This window comes from Triticum dicoccoides, chromosome 7B (genome assembly GCF_002162155.2).
Source record: "Triticum dicoccoides isolate Atlit2015 ecotype Zavitan chromosome 7B, WEW_v2.0, whole genome shotgun sequence".
Classification (NCBI taxonomy): domain Eukaryota; kingdom Viridiplantae; phylum Streptophyta; class Magnoliopsida; order Poales; family Poaceae; genus Triticum; species Triticum dicoccoides.
The window spans coordinates 65,641,667-65,661,092 of record NC_041393.1 but is presented as its reverse complement, the minus strand read 5'-3'; positions in this window follow the sequence as shown (position 1 = coordinate 65,661,092).

Sequence of the window (19,426 nt, the reverse complement as noted above, 5' to 3'; positions counted from 1 at the left end):
CGACTGTGGCATTGTTATATTTTACTTTCTTTTCAAGCCCTTTCTGTGATGTCGCCCCGACGTCCGACCGTGGCATTTCTTTTAAAGCCCTTTCTGTGATGTCGCCCCGACGTCCGACCGTGGCATTTCTTTTAAAGCCCTTTCTGTGATGTCGCCCCGACATCCGACTGTGGTATTTCTTTTAAAGCCCTTTATGTGGTGTCGCTAAGACGCCCGACTGTGGTCATTTCCTTATATTTTTTTGTTCACCTTTCGAGGCGTCGCTTCAGACACCCGATCGGTAGTTATTTATGTTTTGTTGGGATTTCAGGCGGACTACCGCCGTTTCCCTTTTACTTACCTTGTTATGCTAATTTTTGAATGTGCATTGGTGAATTTATTCATGACGCATCCATGCATGCATTTGTTATATCTTACGTCCGAACTGTCTTGCGAGTACTTTCAAAGTACTCACTGGCTTGTTGATTTGGCCAGATGCTGACGAAGGCGATCTCCTGGATGAAGAGTTTGATAGCGAGTCCGACACCTAGAGGAGTCCCAGTCAGTCTCGTGCGACCCTGGATTTGGTCACTGTTTTATATCCGCTTCCGCTACCAAATAAATTCATCGAGCCTCACCTCGACGCTCGATGGGATGATAGACTTAGAGTCTTGTAGTTCTCTCCCCGCTGTGTTTCTCCACCACCGCCCTATCCTCGAGTCAGTAGTATGCCTCCACACCACTGTGTCATGTCCGTCATTATGTATAATTATTGGCATGCTTGTAATAATTTGGTTGAGCAACCGTAGTTCGACCCTGTAATATATTTTATGCTACTGGCTTATTGTATCAAGAATTTGTCTACCAGTGAGGAGGATTTCTCTCATACTGGACTCAAAAGATTCGTTTCTCAATAAATATTTTTATTGAAAACCGGTCGTGACAGTCACTTTATTCGTTAGTAAGAAATGTGATGAATTATCAGTACTGATACTTTTATGTGCGAAACCTGTCATCTGTCTGCTTGTTTATCTTTCAGAGTGAGGAAGATATAAGTGTTGAACAAGCGCAGTCTCATCATCTTGCTCAGCTGCTTGCGCTGCAGCTCCCCAGCAGGGCTAACCTTTCTTGAACTCTATTGAAGTGTTGTCGGTTTTGTATATTATTTTGTCAGCGTGTTTATTTGCACTGGTGGCGATCTTTGATGCCCAGTGTATGTAATTTGCTGTCTGCTTGTGCTTTATTATCATAGTGGCGAACTTTAATGCCCAGTGGATGTAATATGCCATAATTTCTTTATTGTATAGTCTAAGTTTTTTCTTATTCACGATGCTGCAGTTATTTTACTGTATATATGTCCTGTTTTCGCAGTAAACCGGTCAAACCATAAAATTACGGTACATAATCGGGCCGTCATGCAATCACGATGTATGATCCGCATCATGGGCCCCGTCAAACTGGCCCACTAGTAGATTCGGGCCTTTAATAGGCCGAGTAACCCCCGGGCCTCTTTTCGCAAGAAAACTCAATGGGCTTTTAGGAGGCTGAGAAGTAGGTTGGGCCTGCAACGTGCCGAATAGCTCACAGGCCGGCGGTAGCCCGAAATGGACCCCGGCCCATGATTGTGCGAATCAATTCACGGGCTTTTAACAGGCCAAAGTTAGGCCCAACTATATGACGGGCTTTTAATAGGCCGAAATTAATATAGGGCCGAAATGTTAAATGGGCCCTTAACAGGCCGAAACTAATATCAGGCCGAATTACTAAATGGGCCTTTAGCAAGTGGGCCCAAAAGCATAGCGTCCAGTCAACGGGCCGAATCTCATATAGGCCATAATTGAGCCCAAGGCCTCTTAAAGGGCCAGACCTGATCTGGGCGTGATTTGGCCCAGAAAGTGGGAGGCTTTTAACGAGCTAGATCTTAAATGGGCCATTATTAGGCCCGGAACGTGGCAGGCCATTAATGGACCGGATCAATTATGGGCCGGCAGTTTGCCCAAAACATGGCAACCATTTAATGGGCCGGCCTACTATGCTCCTCAAAATCTTATGGGCCTACAGCTGGGCCGGCCGATCAATGTCGGTGCAATCTCGTGGGCCTTTAGCTGGGCCGGCCCATTATGATCCGCAAGAATTTTGTGGGCTTTTACCTGGGTCGGCCCATTATGGCACACAAAAATCTTGTGGGCCTTTACCTTTGTCGGCCCAACAGTGAGCCGACACGTGTTTCCTCCAGCCAATGATGATTTTACACGTGGAAAATCCCCATTGGTCGGGGCTGTTAACGGGATATCGGATCCAAAACTCGACCCGGTAGCTTAACGGCATTCCGTTACGGTGGATGCCACGTGTCGGTCACCCTTGACGAAAGCACTTCTGTGACGCGCGATTTATCGTCATGGAAGTGGACATTTCCTTGATGATAATTTTGGTAATGTCATGGAACACTTCTACGACACCAGAGGTATGACTATCTTGATTTTGTCATAAATTTTTCATGGATGTACATGCATGACAAAAAACGCGACCTACTGTGACAAACACGTATCATCACGGAAGTGTATTTTTTTGTAGTGGCAGTAGTAGAAAATGAGCGACGAGGGGTCAAATCACAAAGCCCCACCTTTCCCGCATTAAGCTGGACGGACGAAGCAACCATCATTTCACTCTAGGGCCCGCATTAAGCTGGACGGACGAAGCAATCATCATTTCACTCTAGGGCGCAAGAGCATAAAGAAAAGAGAAAACAATGATGTGTGCGGCAGCTACCTAGGGCACCTATAACGCCCCGAATACAACTTTCCATATTTGTAACTCCAACTCTTGCCTTTTCCGGAGATGCAATATGATATTCCCTTCGTGGTTGGGTTTTTGTCTTTTGTTTTGCATTTTGTTCATGTCATGCATCTCACCTCATGCCATCATTTGCATTGCATTGGCACTCGTTGTCGTCATTGTTTTCATTAAACTTGCATTCGCTCGTAGTTGCCGCTTCTTCCTTGTCCCTGTTGACCTCTCTCAGATCAACTGGACCGCTCTCTTCTCTCTCTTTTCTGAGCCCATCAAAACCCCTTGTCTCCATGACATTTTGCCAAACCCCTCTTGCGCGCGTCCGAAAACTGCTCCGAATCGAACCGGGCTGTCGTGATCGATGAGTCCGGATCATCCCCAAACATCTATAAAATATCTGCGTTTATTTGTTGGACTCTCCTAAGCCATTTATCTTCGACCGTCCGATTTAATCGAAAGGCCCGAACCTAGTCCTATTGTCCTATATATAGACCAACCCACCCAAATCAGACCAAACCCTATTTTCTAGGGATCCTCCCCTATCCAATCTCTGCCGCCACCATCTTCCTCGGGATCCATCCCGAGCCAACCACCTCTCCACCTGCTCGATCCACTGCCTCCCTCGGTTCCCCACCAACCATAGCCCGCACCCCTGATCCAAAAATCCTCTCGGCCTCCAAACCATAGCCCTCCACCTCTCGATCTCTCCTCACCAACCAGCGCCTCCCCTAGATCCCCTCGTCCATCCATCGCCCGCATGCCCCATGCTCGTGCTCGTCTTCCACGCACGGACGGGAAAGGAGCTCCCGATCCTTGCGGCCAAGGCGACCTCGTCGCTGTTGCTCGAGCCTCCTCCGGCAGCCGTCGCCGGCGACCACCCGCAGGACCCCATCGTGCCCATCACCTTCCTCCTCCTTTCTCCTTTCCTTCTTCCCACCTCTCATATCTCCCCTGTTTCTCTTCACAGGAGCCGACACCCAGGGACTTTGCCGCTGCATCCCCATCATCGTCGCATCGCTAGAGGTGAGCTCCGCCATCGAGCTGCGCCTTTGAGTCTTCCTTTTCCTCCCCTCGCGTCGCTCCTTGCTGACTGCCCAGCCTCCGTTGCTTCTGCAGAGCCCAGGCCATGGCTGTCCTCTGCTTCTGATCAAGGCACCGGCCGCCGGATCCGAACCCAGGCGCCTCCCTCGCCCGCTCCCGCGTCCGGTCGCCGTCGTCCTCGCCCTGCTGACCTCATTGGAGACCTCCTGTGCCGCGCCCATTGGTCTCTGCCCTTGCATCGCGCCCCTGCCTCGCGTTGACCACGCCTGCTGCCTCCCCTTCTTCGCGTCGAACCGCTCCAGCCCCGCTCCAGTTGACCGAGCCCAGCCTTGCGGCTTGCTTCCTTGCGGGCCACAAGCCACGGCCGGCCAAACTTCCCTCCAAAGCCCAGCGCGCCAGCCTCCCGGCCTCAAGGCCCGATGTGAGCAGCTCCCCCACGCCCTGGGCCAGATCTCAGATTCGGCCCAACTCCTATTTTTTTCCTTCTGCGAATTTAGCATTATCCAGTGATTTACAGTTTTGCAGAAAACCCCTCCATGTTCATGCATATAATAACTCATTAACCGTGCATCGGATTTATATGATTCAAACATGTAGAATGCTTAGAATTTTGTGTAGATTAATAATGTGCCACTTTCGTCCATGTTAAATATGTTTAATTTGTTGTTTGCATTAATTTGCTAAAATGCCATGCTAAAATGTTTTAATTCATAACTAAATAACCGTAGCTCCAAATTTAATAAACTTTATATGTAAATGGGGTGGAAAAATGCCTAGTTTAACATGGTGCACTTTATTTTCCTGTTTAACAACTCTTAAATTTTGTAATAGGTAGAACAGTACCAAATTTGAAATATGGACATGAGGATTTTCTGGAATTGTTGTTTGTTGTTCCGGCCTCATTTAAACTTGCCTAGATAGGTAGTTTTATTATACTTCACCTCTTGCCATGTTTAACAACATTTAATATTGTTGGGTACAGAACCGATAGAGAACTAAATAATCGATGTGGTGTTTCGTCAATATGCAACTCTTTGCATATTGAGCTCCACTTAACTTGTAATATTGTTTGTTGCACTTTGCCATGCCCTGCCTCATTAAACCGGACATGCATCATACTTGGTTGAGCATCATGCCTAGTTCATGTGTGGTGTGTTTACTATGTTGTGTGCTTCTACTCGATAGTTCCCGTTTCATTGCGATCGTGAGGATTCGTTCGTCTAGTCTTGGTTCATCTTCGTGGCTTCATCTTCTTCATGGACTCGTTCTTCTTCCTAGCGGGATTTCAGGCAAGATGACCACTACCCTGGATCTCACTATTATCATTGCTATGCTAGTTGCTTCGTTCTATCGCTTTGCTGCGCTACCTATCACTTGCTCTTCAAGCCTCCCAACTTGACATGTCAGCCTTTAACCTTTTCACCCTTCCTAGCGAACCATTGCTTGGCTATGTTACCGCTTTTGCTCAGCCCCTCTTATAGCGTTGCTAGTTGCAGGTCAAGTTGAAGATTGCTCCATGGTGGACAGGATTATGTTCGGATATCACAATATCTCTTATTTAATTAATGCATCTATATACTTGGTAAAGGGTGGAAGGCTCGGCCTTATGCCTGGTGTTTTGTTCCACTCTTGTCGCCCTAGTTTCTGTCATACCGGTGTTATGTTCCCGGATTTTGCGTTCCTTACGCGGTTGGGTGATTTATGGGACCCCCTTGACAGTTCGCTTTGAATAAAACTCCTCCAGCAAGGCCCAACCTTGGTTTTACCATTTGCCTCACCACCACCTACTTTTCCCTTGGGAGTCGCTCTCTCGAGGGACATCTTTATTTTAGCCCCCCCCCCCGGGCCAGTGCTTCTCTAAGTGCTGGTCCGAACCGAGCAGCCTGCGGGGCCCCCTCGGGGAAACTCGAGGTCTGGTTTTACTCGTAGCTTGACTTATCCGGTGATGCCCTGAGAACGAGATATGTGCAGCTCCTATCGGGATTGTCGGCGCATCGGGCGGCTTTGCTGGTCTTGTTTTACCATTGTCGAAATGTCTTGTAAACCGGGATTCCGAGACTGATCGGGTCTTCCTGGGAGAAGGTATATCCTTCGTTGACCGTGAGAGCTTGTGATGGGCTAAGTTGGGACACCCCTGCAGGGTATTATCTTTAGAAAGCCGTGCCCGCAGTTATGTGGCAGATGGGAATTTGTTAATGTCCGGTTCTAGATAACTTGACACCTGATTTGAATTAAAACGCATCAACCGCGTGTGTAGCCGTGATGGTCTCTTTTCGGCGGAGTCCGGGAAGTGAACACGGTTTTGGGTTATGTTTGACGTAAGTAGGAGTTTAGGATCACTTCTTGATCATTGCTAGCTTCACGACCGTTCCGTTTGCTCTCTTCTCGCTCTTATTTGTGTATGTTAGCCACCATATATGCTTAGTCGCTGCTGCAACCTCACCACCTTACCCCCTTCCTTACACTTTAAGCCTTGCTAGTCTTGGTACCCATGGTAATGGGATTGCTAAGTCCTCGTGGCTCACAGATTACTACAACAACAGTTGCAGGTACAGGTTATGCGATGATCTTGACGCGAGAGTGATGTTTGCTTGTTTTGGAGTTCTTATTCTGCTTCTTCTTCGATCAGGGGATAGGTTCCAGGTCGGCAGCCTGGGCTAGCAGGGTGGATGTCGTTTGAGTTTCTGTTTGTGTTTCATCCGTAGTCGGATAATGCTCTAATGTATTGTGATGTTGTATTCGTGTGGCATTGTATGCCTCTTGTATGTATCCCCTTCTATTATGTAATGTTGATGTAATGATATCCACCTTGCAAAAGCGTCTTCAAGATGCGCTTCTATCCTAGGTGGGACCTTCGAGTTCCTTTAGGATAGGGTCGCATCTTGGGCGTGACAAGTTGGTATTAGAGCCTCGACCGACCATACGAGCCCCCTTGATTGTTGGCCGTTGTTGAGTCTAGAAGAAAACTATTTTGAGTCTCAGGATTATATATAATTGAGAGTAGGATTCTTTTTACTCCTCAGCCCCCTTCGTCGCTTTTGTGAGGACTCCTGACGTAGATGTTTTGTCTTTCCTCTCCTCAAATTTCACTAAAAAAAATTTAGGATCACGCGGGTATCTTGGAATCGTTCCGATGGTTTTGTGACGAGAACATTGTTCTTGGTGCCTCCTGACATTTAGGGGTTGTGGCAGTGTCCCGGGGAGTTGAGCTCTGAGGTGTTGTCGTCACAATTTTATCGTTGCAGTTCTGGAATACCTGAGTTTTGCCGACATCGAAAATCTCTTTTATGCAGTTGTTAGTGAGATAACCTCGACGCCACCCAGTACGCGGGAGTTCGGGAGTATTGCCATAGATCGTATAACGGATGCTTTTCGAAGGATGAGGTACACGATTTCCGGAGTTTTCTTGGTTATGTGGTGACGGATGGATACAGCTAGATGTAGGGATTGTTAGTTTGGGTGAGATATATTGCTTCCCCTGTATCCCCAACACCAGATTGCATAACCAGAAAGTTTCGGGAGTTTTATAGGTGGGAATTCAAGTAGCTCCTAGAATATCTTCCCGACAGATGCATGATATGAGATTGGGGTTCGACGTCTAGTGGTCCACCTATCCACGGTCGTTTTTATAGTGGTCTCATTGTGTCTTAATGAACCCTTGGCTATGCTGATTCGGGGACACTTCGTATGTCATGTGCACTGCCTTGTACATGATGGTGCTGTACGATCGAGCCCGTGTGGGCCCCACCACGAAAACTTCGGACGAAATCTCTATCATATGTTTGTTCCGGCTTATTCTGCAAGCCAAATCCTTTGTTTTGTTTTATTTGTGGTATTTGAGTTGCTTCGAAGTCAAATGTTGAATCCATACCTTTCCTAAATGGTGTTCTCATATTGCTATGTGAATACTAATCCTTTTGATCATTGAGGTTGTCATGTTAATTCTTTTCCAACCGGTGCGCTTCTCTTCGAGATGATCCCATCATTCTCCCCATCCGCAAGATCAATTCTAAGTTTTCTCAACGGTGTTTGTTTCGTTCATCCCAAGTTGTCTTTGTTTTTCCCCACCCTCCCACCCTTTTCTTCAAGGACTCATTTATTTTAATCAAGTACCCATCTATTCATGTGAAGTCACTTCACTCTTTCCAATCAATGTTCTGATTCAGTGATCCCTCGTGAAGATGCTCACGAGCTTCAAGTTCGTCATCCTTCGTTCTTTTTTCTTCTCCGGTGGATCCAATTCAAGCTTTCAGTGTTGATCATATTCCTTTCCTCATGTCAAATGCTTTCTCATGCCTGTGCACCTCTCAATCACTCACCTCTTGCTATTCATTTGTTCCAGAGTGTTGAAGACATATCGGAAGACTTGTGTTTCCATTCTCAATCCGTTCAAGATATCTCGAGATTGTTATCTCATTCAAGCCATTTAATTCTACCGGTGCAATCTTTATTTCAAGCAATCCTTCAACAATGTTTCTTTCGAGTGGGCCCTAACCCACAGGTCTTTTCCCAGGATCTTACCTGACTCTTCTAAGTTTCCCGGAGCCATTCCCAAAATCTTTTCGAAGTTTGACATAAGAATGAATTCTCATCAGTCATATTCCTTCTCAAGATCGCTTTCAAATCATTTTCATCTTTGTCTCAACCTTTCCTCTTTTAATCCTTTCGGAGTGCCTCAACAATTTGGTGGTGTTTCTCCTTGTCATTCTCCTATTTTGAAGACCGAAGAAGAGTTCCTCTTAAATCCTTACCCGTGCTTCCAAAGATGCATAGTTCAAGCTTGATGCCATCCTCTCGTACTTGTTTTCGATTGTGAGAATTCTTTTCACCCATTCGGAGCATTTCATGAGTTGTTTCCATTTCTTTCCTCCGAAGGCCATCAGGTCATAATTCTTCATTCACAGCGTGTAACTATCGTTCTCCAAATCTTACTGGTGCATCATTCAAATATCCTCTAATCAGTTCATGATCTCTTCGTTCTCATGTATCTAAATCCCCTCAAGTATCTTCATTCTTCCCGGTGAATTGTTCCTTTGCTACTTTCATTTACAATTCTTATGGTGGTTCGTTTAAGATTTCACTTCCTTCGTTATCATATTAATTCATTCGTTGTTTCAATCCTACCGGTGGTTCATGAAGACCTTCTCAAGTTTGCAATATGTCACTTCTCAATCCTTTTCAAGAGGAATAAGTTGCATGCAAAAATCCGGTTGTCATCAATTTAATTTGATGAAGGATAAGCATACAATAAATCTTATTCTTATTTCCTTGAGGTGATTCAATTCTTTTCTTCCGAAGATTGTTCATGATGAAGTAATTCTCGGTTCTAGTGTTTCATCTTTTCCTTTTCCGGAGTTCCAAGTTTTCTCAGTTATATCATCGCGAAGCTCCATCTAAATCATTGCAAGGCTTCACCTTGTGTTTTCAACTTCTCTTTCTTTCTATCATCCTTTTATTACCGGAGTTCTTCATGGAGGCTCTACATGATGGTTTGTCAAGGATTCTTTTCATTCTTCAATTGTTCTTCAAGACTTCTATCAAAGTTATGACCCGCCAAGCTATACTCTAAAATAAACATGGTGCCCAACATGTTTTGTTTTGAGGAGTTCAAGCATTCTTCATCTTGCATCCGAAGTGCAAGTCTTCCTACCTTATCTTTTGACGCAGTGTTATGCCATTCTTGATAATTTTCCTTCGTGTTTCATGATTCACAAGTTTTCAAGACTGACATATTTAAATCCATCATTTTTTGTTTGTTCAAGATATCTTTTCAACCAATCAATCTTTTGTTGGAGTTATCTTGGGTTATATTTCACCAAAAGCTTTCCCTAAGGATTGTTGCTATTATAGTGCTTATAAAGGACCCAAGTTCCTCATTTATCTACCCGATGAAATAAGTTTTTTTTCGTCTCCTTGTTCATATCAATCCAACCATTTGTTTCCGTTAGTGACCGGTTGTCACCTCATAATTTTGAGATGTTCTCATAAGCCCACAACAAGTTTATTCTTTTGTTGTTGGTTTTCCAATAACTTCATTCTAACCTTCTTGGAAGGATGCTCTTTCAATTTTAGTTGGCAGAGTTGTCATTCTTCTTCTCCGTTCTTTTCTTTCCAACCATCTCCATTCATTTGTTCCGGAGGCATTGTGGTGTTGCTCTTTTCATTCATCATCTCGAATTGTGAGGATCGTGTTTTTTTCATGGTTATCCATTTAACCGGAGTGGTATGTCTTCTCTTCAAGTTCTTTTCATCTTATCAAGTTTTCCTTCTTCTATCAGTCGGAGTGCTGCCCAAATTATACCAATCTTATTCCTTCTCTATCTAGTTTTAACCGGAGGGGTTTCAATATCTATCTTATCACTAAACCTCTTGGTACTCATCATATCCCTTGTTCCTCTTTTCTAACGGAGTGTTTTCAACAATGTTCATCTTCGTTGTTTTCTTTCTTTCATTTTGCTCAACCTCTCAAGGTTCATGGTTTCACTCGTTCGTCAAAGAAGCAACTTAGTTTACCTCTCCTCTTTCTCTTCCGTTTCTCTCCGGTGCCATCCTAGATCTCGGGATGAGATCCTCTCATAGTGGTGGAGTGTTGTAACGCCCCGGATACAACTTTCCATATTCGTAACTCCAACTCTTGCCTTTTCCGGAGATGCAATATGATATTCCCTTCGTGGTTGGGTTTTTGTCTTTTGTTTTGCATTTTGTTCATGTCATGCATCTCATCTCATGTCATCATTTGCATTACATCGGCACTTGTTGTCGTCATTGTTTTCATAAAACTTGAATTCGCTCGTAGTTGCCGCTTCTTCCTTGTCCCTGTTAACCTCTCTCAGATCAACTGGACCGCTCTCTTCTCTCTCTTTTCTGAGCCCATCAAAACCCCTTGTCTCCATGACGTTTTGCCAAACCCCTCTTGCGCGCGTCCAAAAACTGCTCCAAACTCGAACCGGGCTGTCGTGATCGATGAGTCCGGATCATCCCCAAACATCTATAAAATATCTGCGTTTATTTGTTGGACTCCGCTAAGCCATTTATCTTCGGCCGTCCGATTTAATCGAAAGGCCCGAACCTAATCCCATTGTTCTATATATAGACCAACCCACCCAAATCAGACCAAACCCTATTTTCTAGGGATCCTCCCCTGTCCAATCTCCGCCACCACCATCTTCCTCGGGATCCATCCTGAGCCAACCACCTCTCCACCTGCTTGATCCACTGCCTCCCTCGGTTCCCCACCAACCATAGCCCACACCCATGATCCAAAAATCCTCTCGGCCTCCAAACCATAGCCCTCCACCTCTCGATCTCTCCTCACCAACCAGCACCTCCCCTGGATCCCCTCGTCCAGCCATCGCGCCCGTGCCCCATGCTCGTGCTCGTCTTCCATGCACGGACGGGAAGGAGCTCTTGATCCTTGCGGCCAAGGCGACCTCGTCGCTGTTGCTCGAGCCTCCTCCGGCAGTCGTTGCCGGCGACCACCCGCAAGACACCATCGTGCCCATCACCTTCCTCCTCCTTTCTCTTTTCCTTCTTCCAGCCTCTCATCTCTCCATGTTTCTCTTGATAGGAGCCGACACCCAGGGACTTTGCCGCTGCCTCCCCGTCGCCGTCGCATCGCTAGAGGTGAGCTCCGCCGTCGAGTTGCGCCTTTGAGTCTTCCTTTTCCTCCCCTCACGTCGCTCCTTGCTGACTGCCCAGCCGCCGTTGCTTCTGCAGAGCCCAGTCCATGGCTGTCCTCTGCTTTAGATCAAGGCGCCGGCCGCCGGATCCGAACCCAGGTGCCTCCCTTGCCCACTCCCGCGTCCGGTCGCCGTCGTCCTCGCCCTGCTGACCTCGTCGGAGACCTCCTATGTCGTGCCCGCTGGTCACTGCCCTTGCATTGCGCCCCTGCCTCGTGTTGACCGCGCCTGCTGCCTCCCCTTCTTCACGTCGAACCGCTCCAGCCCCGCTCCAGTTGACCGAGCCCAGCCTTGCGGCTTGCTTCCTCGCGGGCCACAAGCCACGGTCAGCCCAGCTTCCCTCCAAAGCCCAGCGCGCCAGCCTCCCGGCCTCAAGGCCCGATGTGAGCAGCTCCCCCACGCCCTGGGCCAGATCTCAGATTCGGCCCAGCTCCTGGTTTTTCCTTCTGCGAATTTAGCATTATCCAGTGATTTACAGTTTTGCAGAAAACCCCTCCATGTTCATGCATATAAAAACTCTTTAACCGTGCATCGGATTTAAATGATTCAAACATGTAAAATGCTTAGAATTTTGTGTAGATTAATAATTTGCACTTTCATCCATGTTAAATATGTTTAATTTGCTGTTTGCATTAATTTGCTAAAATGCCATGCTAAAATGTTTTAATTCATAACTAAATAATCGTAGCTCCAAATTTAATAAACATTATATGTAAATGGGGTGGAAAAATACCTAGTTTAACATGGTGCACTTTATTTTCCTATTTAACAACTATAAAATTATGTAATAGGTAGAACAGTACCAAATTTGAAATATGGACATGAGGATTTTCTGGAATTGTTGTTTGTTGTTCTAGCCTCATTTAAACTTGCCTAGATAGGTAGTTTTATTATACTTCACCTCTTGCCATGTTTAACAACATTTAATATTGTTGGATACAAAACCGAGAGAGAACTAAATAATCGATGTGGTGTTTCGTCAATATGCAACTCGTTGCATATTGAGCTGAACTTAATTTGTAATATTATTTGTTGCACTTTGCCATGCCATGCCTCATTAAACCGGACATGCATCATACTTGGTTGAGCATCATATCTTGTTCATGTGTGGTGTGTTTACTATGTTGTGTGCTTCTTCTCAATAGTTCCCGTTTCGTTGTGATCGTGAGGATTCGTTCGTCTACGCTTTGTTCATCTTCGTGGCTTCATCTTCGTTCTTCTTCCTAGCGGGATTTCAGGCAAGATGACCGCTACCCTGGATCTCACTATTATCATTGCTATGCTAGTTGCTTCGTTCTATCGCTTTGCTGCGCTACCTATCACTTGCTATTCAAGCCTCCCAAATTGCCATGTCAGCCTTTAACCTTTTCACCCTTCCCAGCGAACCATTGCTTGGCTATGTTACCGCTTTTGCTCAGCCCCTCTTATAGTGTTGCTAGTTGCAGGTGAAGTTGAAGATTGCTCCATGGTGGACAGGATTATGTTCGGATATCACAATATCTCTTATTTAATTAATGCATCTATATACTTGGTAAAGGGTGGAAGGCTCGGCCTTATGCCTGGTGTTTTGTTCCACTCTTGTCACCCTAGTTTCCGTCATACCGGTGTTATGTTCCCAGATTTTGCGTTCCTTACGCAGTTGGGTGATTTATGGGACCCCCTTAACAGTTCCCTTTGAATAAAACTCCTCCAGCAAGGCCCAACCTTGGTTTTACCATTTGCCTCACCACCACCTACTTTTCCCTTGGGAGTCGCTCTCTCGAGGGTCATCTTTATTTTAGCCCCCCCCCCCGGGCCAGTGCTTCTCTAAGTGCTGGTCCGAACCGAGCAGCCTGCAGGGCCCCCTCGGGGAAACTCGAGGTCTGGTTTTACTCGTAGCTTGATTTATCCGGTGTTGCCCTGAGAACGAGATATGTGCAGCTCCTATCAGGATTGTCAGCGCATCGGGCGGCTTTGCTGGTCTTGTTTTACCATTGTCGAAATGTCTTGTATACCGGGATTCTGAGACTGATCGGGTCTTCCTGGGAGAAGGTATATCCTTCGTTGACCGTGAGATCTTGTGATGGGCTAAGTTGGGACACCCCTGCAGGGTATTATCTTTCGAAAGTCGTGCCCGCGATTATGTGGCATATGGGAATTTCTTAATGTCCGGTTGTAGATAACTTGACACCTGATTCGAATTAAAACGCATCAACCGTGTGTGTAGCTGTGATGGTCTCTTTTCGGCGGAGTCCGGGAAGTGAACACGGTTTTGGGTTATGTTTGACGTAAGTAGGAGTTCAGGATCACTTCTTGATCATTGCTAGATTCACGATCGTTCTGTTTGCTCTCTTCTCGCTCTTATTTGCGTATGTTAGCCACCATATATGCTTAGTCGCTGCTGCAACCTCACCACCTTACCCCCTTGCTTACCCTTTAAGCCTTGCTAGTCTTGATACCCATGGTAATGGGATTGCTGAGTCCTCGTGGCTCACAGATTACTACAACAATACTTGCACGTACAGGTTATGTGATGATCTTGACGCGAGAGCGATGTTTGCTTGTTTTGGAGTTCTTATTCTGCTTCTTCTTCGATCAGGGGATAGGTTCCAGGTCGGCAGCCTGGGCTAGCAGGGTGGACGTCGTTTGAGTTTCTGTTTGTGTTTCATCCGTAGTCGGATGATGCTCTAATGTATTGTGATGTTGTATTCGTGTGGCATTATATGCCTCTTGTATGTATCCCATCTATTATGTAATGTTGATGTAATGATATCCACCTTGCAAAGGCGTATTCAAGATGCGCTTCTATCCTAGGTGGGACCTTCGAGTTCCTTTAGGATAGGGTCGCATCTTGGGCGTGACAGCACCCTAGGGTAGGGGTCTCCACTACATATCCTTTTTTTGAAAGCGCCTCCACTACAAATCGGCTTCTCCCTCGTCCTCTTGAAGAAAACCGATGATGAGTGTGGCGGTAGGGTTTGTAGGAGTACTACAGCGTGCGGGTCCACATCGTAGTAAACGGGTTCGAGTCGACGCATGTGCGGGCCGCTTGGTTTTACAGGAACGAGGCAGCATTTTTGGTTCGGGGATCAGTGGAGATATAGTACGTACAAAAAATTGTGGACGTAGGTTCGACCGAAAGGCAATGATGCATTGAACGCATGAGATTTTGAAACCAAATTATGAATAAATACACACTATAGCATGTAAAGCTTTGAGTCATATATGCATGATGTAGATGTTCGTTTAGTTCTTATAGTTCATCTCATTCAAAATCAATTAGTTTTATAAAAATGTTAAGATTCATGGGGTTGTGCATTGTAAAGCATAAAGTAAAAAACAAATAATGGCAATTCATTTAGAAAAAAACAATTATGATACAGAATATTCTAGAACAAAGGAGAAGTGCTTGTGTTTTGAGGTTTGTGCATTATGCTTAAGTTCAACCATGGAGTCTTCTAAATTGTACATGTGGCAGATCTGGTGGAATGTTGATGATATCCAACGGCCAGTAGTGCTCGGATTCGCCATCTCTGCACTATCGGATTAGCTTCATCCAGCGACCATCTTTCAAAGTTATTGGCACACTATATAGTTCTTGTGCCATAGTTGCATGTTTTGGAAAAAAGCTACTAGTGGGTTGTACTATCTATTTAGGAATAGAAGATGTATACATGGAAGTTGTAGGGAAAGAGATGACATGGAGCATCTCAATTCCTATGACTAGGGATTGGAAAAGAGATGTCATTTGGTTCACATCATAGGAACTTTTCTATTGAATCTAGAGATGACATGTATCTCAATTCCTATGAGGAGAGATTAGAAAAGATATGTAATTTGGTTCAGATCATAGGAACTTTTCTATTGAATATACGCTAATGTTTATTTTCCTTTGAAATTAAGGGAGTATAGGAATCCATTCATTTGAACCAAGTGGCTATAAAGCTATAGAAATGATATCATGTTTATTTCCTTTTAAATGTGTAGTATATGAATCTATTCCTATGAACCAATTAGCTCTAAAGGAAAAAATCATATAAAAATCATATCATATAGAGTTCCTATGATATTCCTCGACACCAAAGGATGGTTGAAATTGATGCGGGTGATATGATGGTCTTATTTTGTAGACTCCTCCCCCATCTTTGTAGTTACCTCTCGAAGATGAATGAAATGATATATACAGGGTACTCTACATGTGCAATTTGGTACACGAAAACTCGTTAGAAGTTTGCGAGGTTGGAATTTTCAATAAAGCTATATGCACTGCATTTCGGAACGGAGGGAGCATACGGCAGTTGCTAACACTCACATGGAAGATTTGTGTGTAGGAGGAGTGTCTGTTCTGCTAAATGACATGGCAAAACTGACACCGTCGGATGCCGATCTAACGGTTCTTACGGTGTTCGTCAGGAAAAGGCTTGTGGCGAATGTTTGTCGGATAATGATTTACGGACACATGCATTGCATTGATACATGCCCCCTCCCTCTCATGCACACTCACCCTCACGAGTCACGACTCTCCCGAGTCCTCTCGCAGACTCGCACATCGCACCCACCGTCTATCTGTAGGTAGACGTCACGCACATATGTGCTCTTCACACCCTACCCTCAGAACTTCTAAAAAACAAAAGACGTCGCGCACATTTTATTTTAGCTCACACGTCACACACTTATACTATTACTCTTGCGGCGAACATTCTTTGGGCATAGAATATTGTACTCTCACAAAGAGAAGCGGTGCACGCACGCACTAGTTCTCTCACACCCACTCACTGGTACATGTGGGAGCACATTTTTTTGAAGCTGGTACAACAAAATCACTCCACATATATATAAGAAGGAGCCTTAGCGCATGCTTTACTAGGGTTCCTCTCGTTCACTCTCTCATGCTCTCCAGATCTAAGCAAGACATAGGTGGCCACACTCTCTCGCAGCTCACGGCTGGTCACAAATCCGGCCAGACAACCTCGACCGGGGTAGGGGTGTAGGTGCATCGTTCACGTTGTCGTCGGCGGCGAGCGAGGAGACCAGCGGCTGCCCATGCGTCCCGATCGGCAGCCGTGCCATTCTCTCCAAGAGAGTGAAGGCTCGGGAGTGCCTCCGACCCCTTTTGCCACATGCAGACGACCCTCGGGTATATATTCCTTCGAAACCTGCCTTGCTCTACTGCCCCAGCTCCCTTCGTGTGGATCTTTTTCTACTTCCGTTCGCTGTTCCAAAACCACCTAGACTTTTACTATTATTAGAGGTAAAGCTAGTTCATATAGTCAACTCTAAGAGTTGGTTCAAACAGGGAAGAAAGTGGGAAAGCTGTAGCATGAATCTAGGACTTGGTTCTAACAGGAAACGTGGGAAAGTAGTAGATATTGGCTACCCAACCGGTCTCTTGGTTGAAAAGACGAAGAAAGCATGGTGGATGGAGAAGGGTGGGGGGAAGTGGACCTATCTCGTGGTTGAAAATGGAAAGAATGTGACGGGTGTTGGGGGACAATGCAAATGAGAATGAGCAGGTCTAGATTTCCTGTGCTCACATAGGAAAATGTCGCCGAGGAGATAAAAAATGGGACAAATGCAGACATGCTGCCTGAGTGTTTGTCGCTCTCGGTAGCCACATCTGCCTCACCACTTTATGCCCCTGTTGTCCCTATGCCCATATCGCTACCGTTAATGTAAAATCACATGAAGCATTAAGCAATGCCACCTAATGTCACTATAAGTAATGGTCTAGTGTCGTCGATAAATTGAAGCAATGCCACCACCAGTTTATGAAGTGCTTCCGTCTTGCTTTATTTCCCATGAATTGTGTTTTTGCAATTACAGTTAACTCTCACACCGCTAACATTGCTTCATCCCAGTGGAACTGCACAAATTTGATTGCATATTTACTGACCATGTGCTACTCTCATGACAGTAATACTAACGCTATTGTTCTGCATGTTAATCTACTGGCATTGTTGATGTGATGTGATGCTACTTACTTAAGGACTCTTCATACTATCAATCTAGTGCCAATTATAACAAAACAGATGCTGTTGTTAATCATACACCACTGCAACTATCTGTCATTGTTTAAATAATTGTATTTCGTATTTGCGCAAACATGGATGTCTGTCTCCATATCGTTTCGGGATGTCTGTCTCCGTATCGTTTCTATCCGCGCAATCAAAAGCACACACCTCAGTTTTAGTACAACTGCGCAAAATGAGATGGCTATCCCTCGTTGCCGTCGTCTAACCTCCAGTCTTCAAGGTATTCCTACATTGGTAGTAACTAAGGTAGAATGACCAACGCAATCTAAAAGAAGCTGATTCGTAGGTTTTACTTCCTTATTGCAGTGCAGGGACGAGCAAAAACAACTGCATCCTAGTCCGGAATACACTTTTTGCCAGTTCTTCCACGGACCAAGGACTAGCTGGCACGGCTGCATGGCGGTTTTTTGGATAGGTGCACGGACAAGAGGCATTGTGGTCTGCTTATTTTTGCAAATAACGGTGCTTAAATTTAGTGGAATGCACAAGCATTTCAACTGGTCAGTACACTGCATGGTTCAGTTCAGCATTCCAGCTGAGACCACAATTCTAATTGGTTATTCTAGAATGAGAGAACCTAAACCTGGATGGTGGCAACAAGAAAAAACCAGAGTGAACTCCAGGAAATTTAAGCCTGCTGGGAGGCCCTTTGCTCAGAGAAGCCTTGCTTGTTTTTTCCTGATTTGTAAACCTACTCACAACTTTGTCTTTTGCTGTGAACTAGTATGTGTTTGTTATGTTCTATGAATCATTGAGATGTATAAAATTGCTTAACTTATGCTTTTCAAGTTTTTTATGAAGACGAGTTTAATGTGAGTGTTCCACATGAGCGCTGGACTAGCGTGTGAACGTTTGGAATTTATTACATTGTGGCCTCAATTAACTGTGTGAACCACTATAACAAGATACATAGTTGCTTATATGTCAGACAGCAAATTGTTGATTGTTAGCTGGTCGATAGCCTAGTGTTGAAGCGAGCTGAGCCAATGTGCCGTGTTTTGCACAACTGCTTACAAGTGGGGTAGCACCAACAGTGTTTACAAGTACTTATGTATACGTCGGCGCACAGTTCTCGAACGAGTGCTCTATTTCATCAAAACACACACTGCTTGTATGATAAACCATGACAAATTATGTCTTACCATGCCATATTCATGAAAAAAGTGAGAACGCATCTGTTTCGGCAAAAATTACGATGGTTCTCACATGATTCACAGGCACACAAAAGTAGCAGCAGTTCCCATAGACGGATTCAAACAGAGTACTAGCCCAGAGGGGTCGATAACATGCAAGGTTCGGATAATTAGACATAATCCAAACTACTATTAAACACTAGCTGGGGCAACCATTTCATGCGTCGATCTAATTTGGGCTGGACACAAGACGGACCTTGCCATGAACATCATCGAGGACGTCTCACAGCAGCTCAATCCTATGAACCTTCATGAAGACAACCTTGTGGCCTTGCCACTAATAAACTTATTTGTGGAGGCATGCCACGTCATCTTCCTGTGTAAGCTTGACAAGAACAGTATGCTCACAAACGAAGGAGTAGCTTTGAACTTCTTGTGCTTCAGTACACCCTGGACAACACGCCTGACAACAAGGAGGCTGGAATACAACTCTTCATTGGTATGACCGCAAATGGCTTCCAGGATCCAACAGCCTAAGAACTCTATTTCCCAATGCGTATATTCAGGTCATCCGCCTCATAGCGAGTGACATGTACAACCACACAATCCTTGTCTGCATCAGGGTTCTAATTGAAACAGAAACAAATTATGAATTACTTTTCAGTATAAGAAACACAAGTTATTTAAACAACTATGTATAGCATGGCATCGAAGCTAATAAAATTTTGCATTATTAATCACCACATACTTAGATGAAAAACCAAAATCGAGATCGGCAAAGAAGAAAATCACC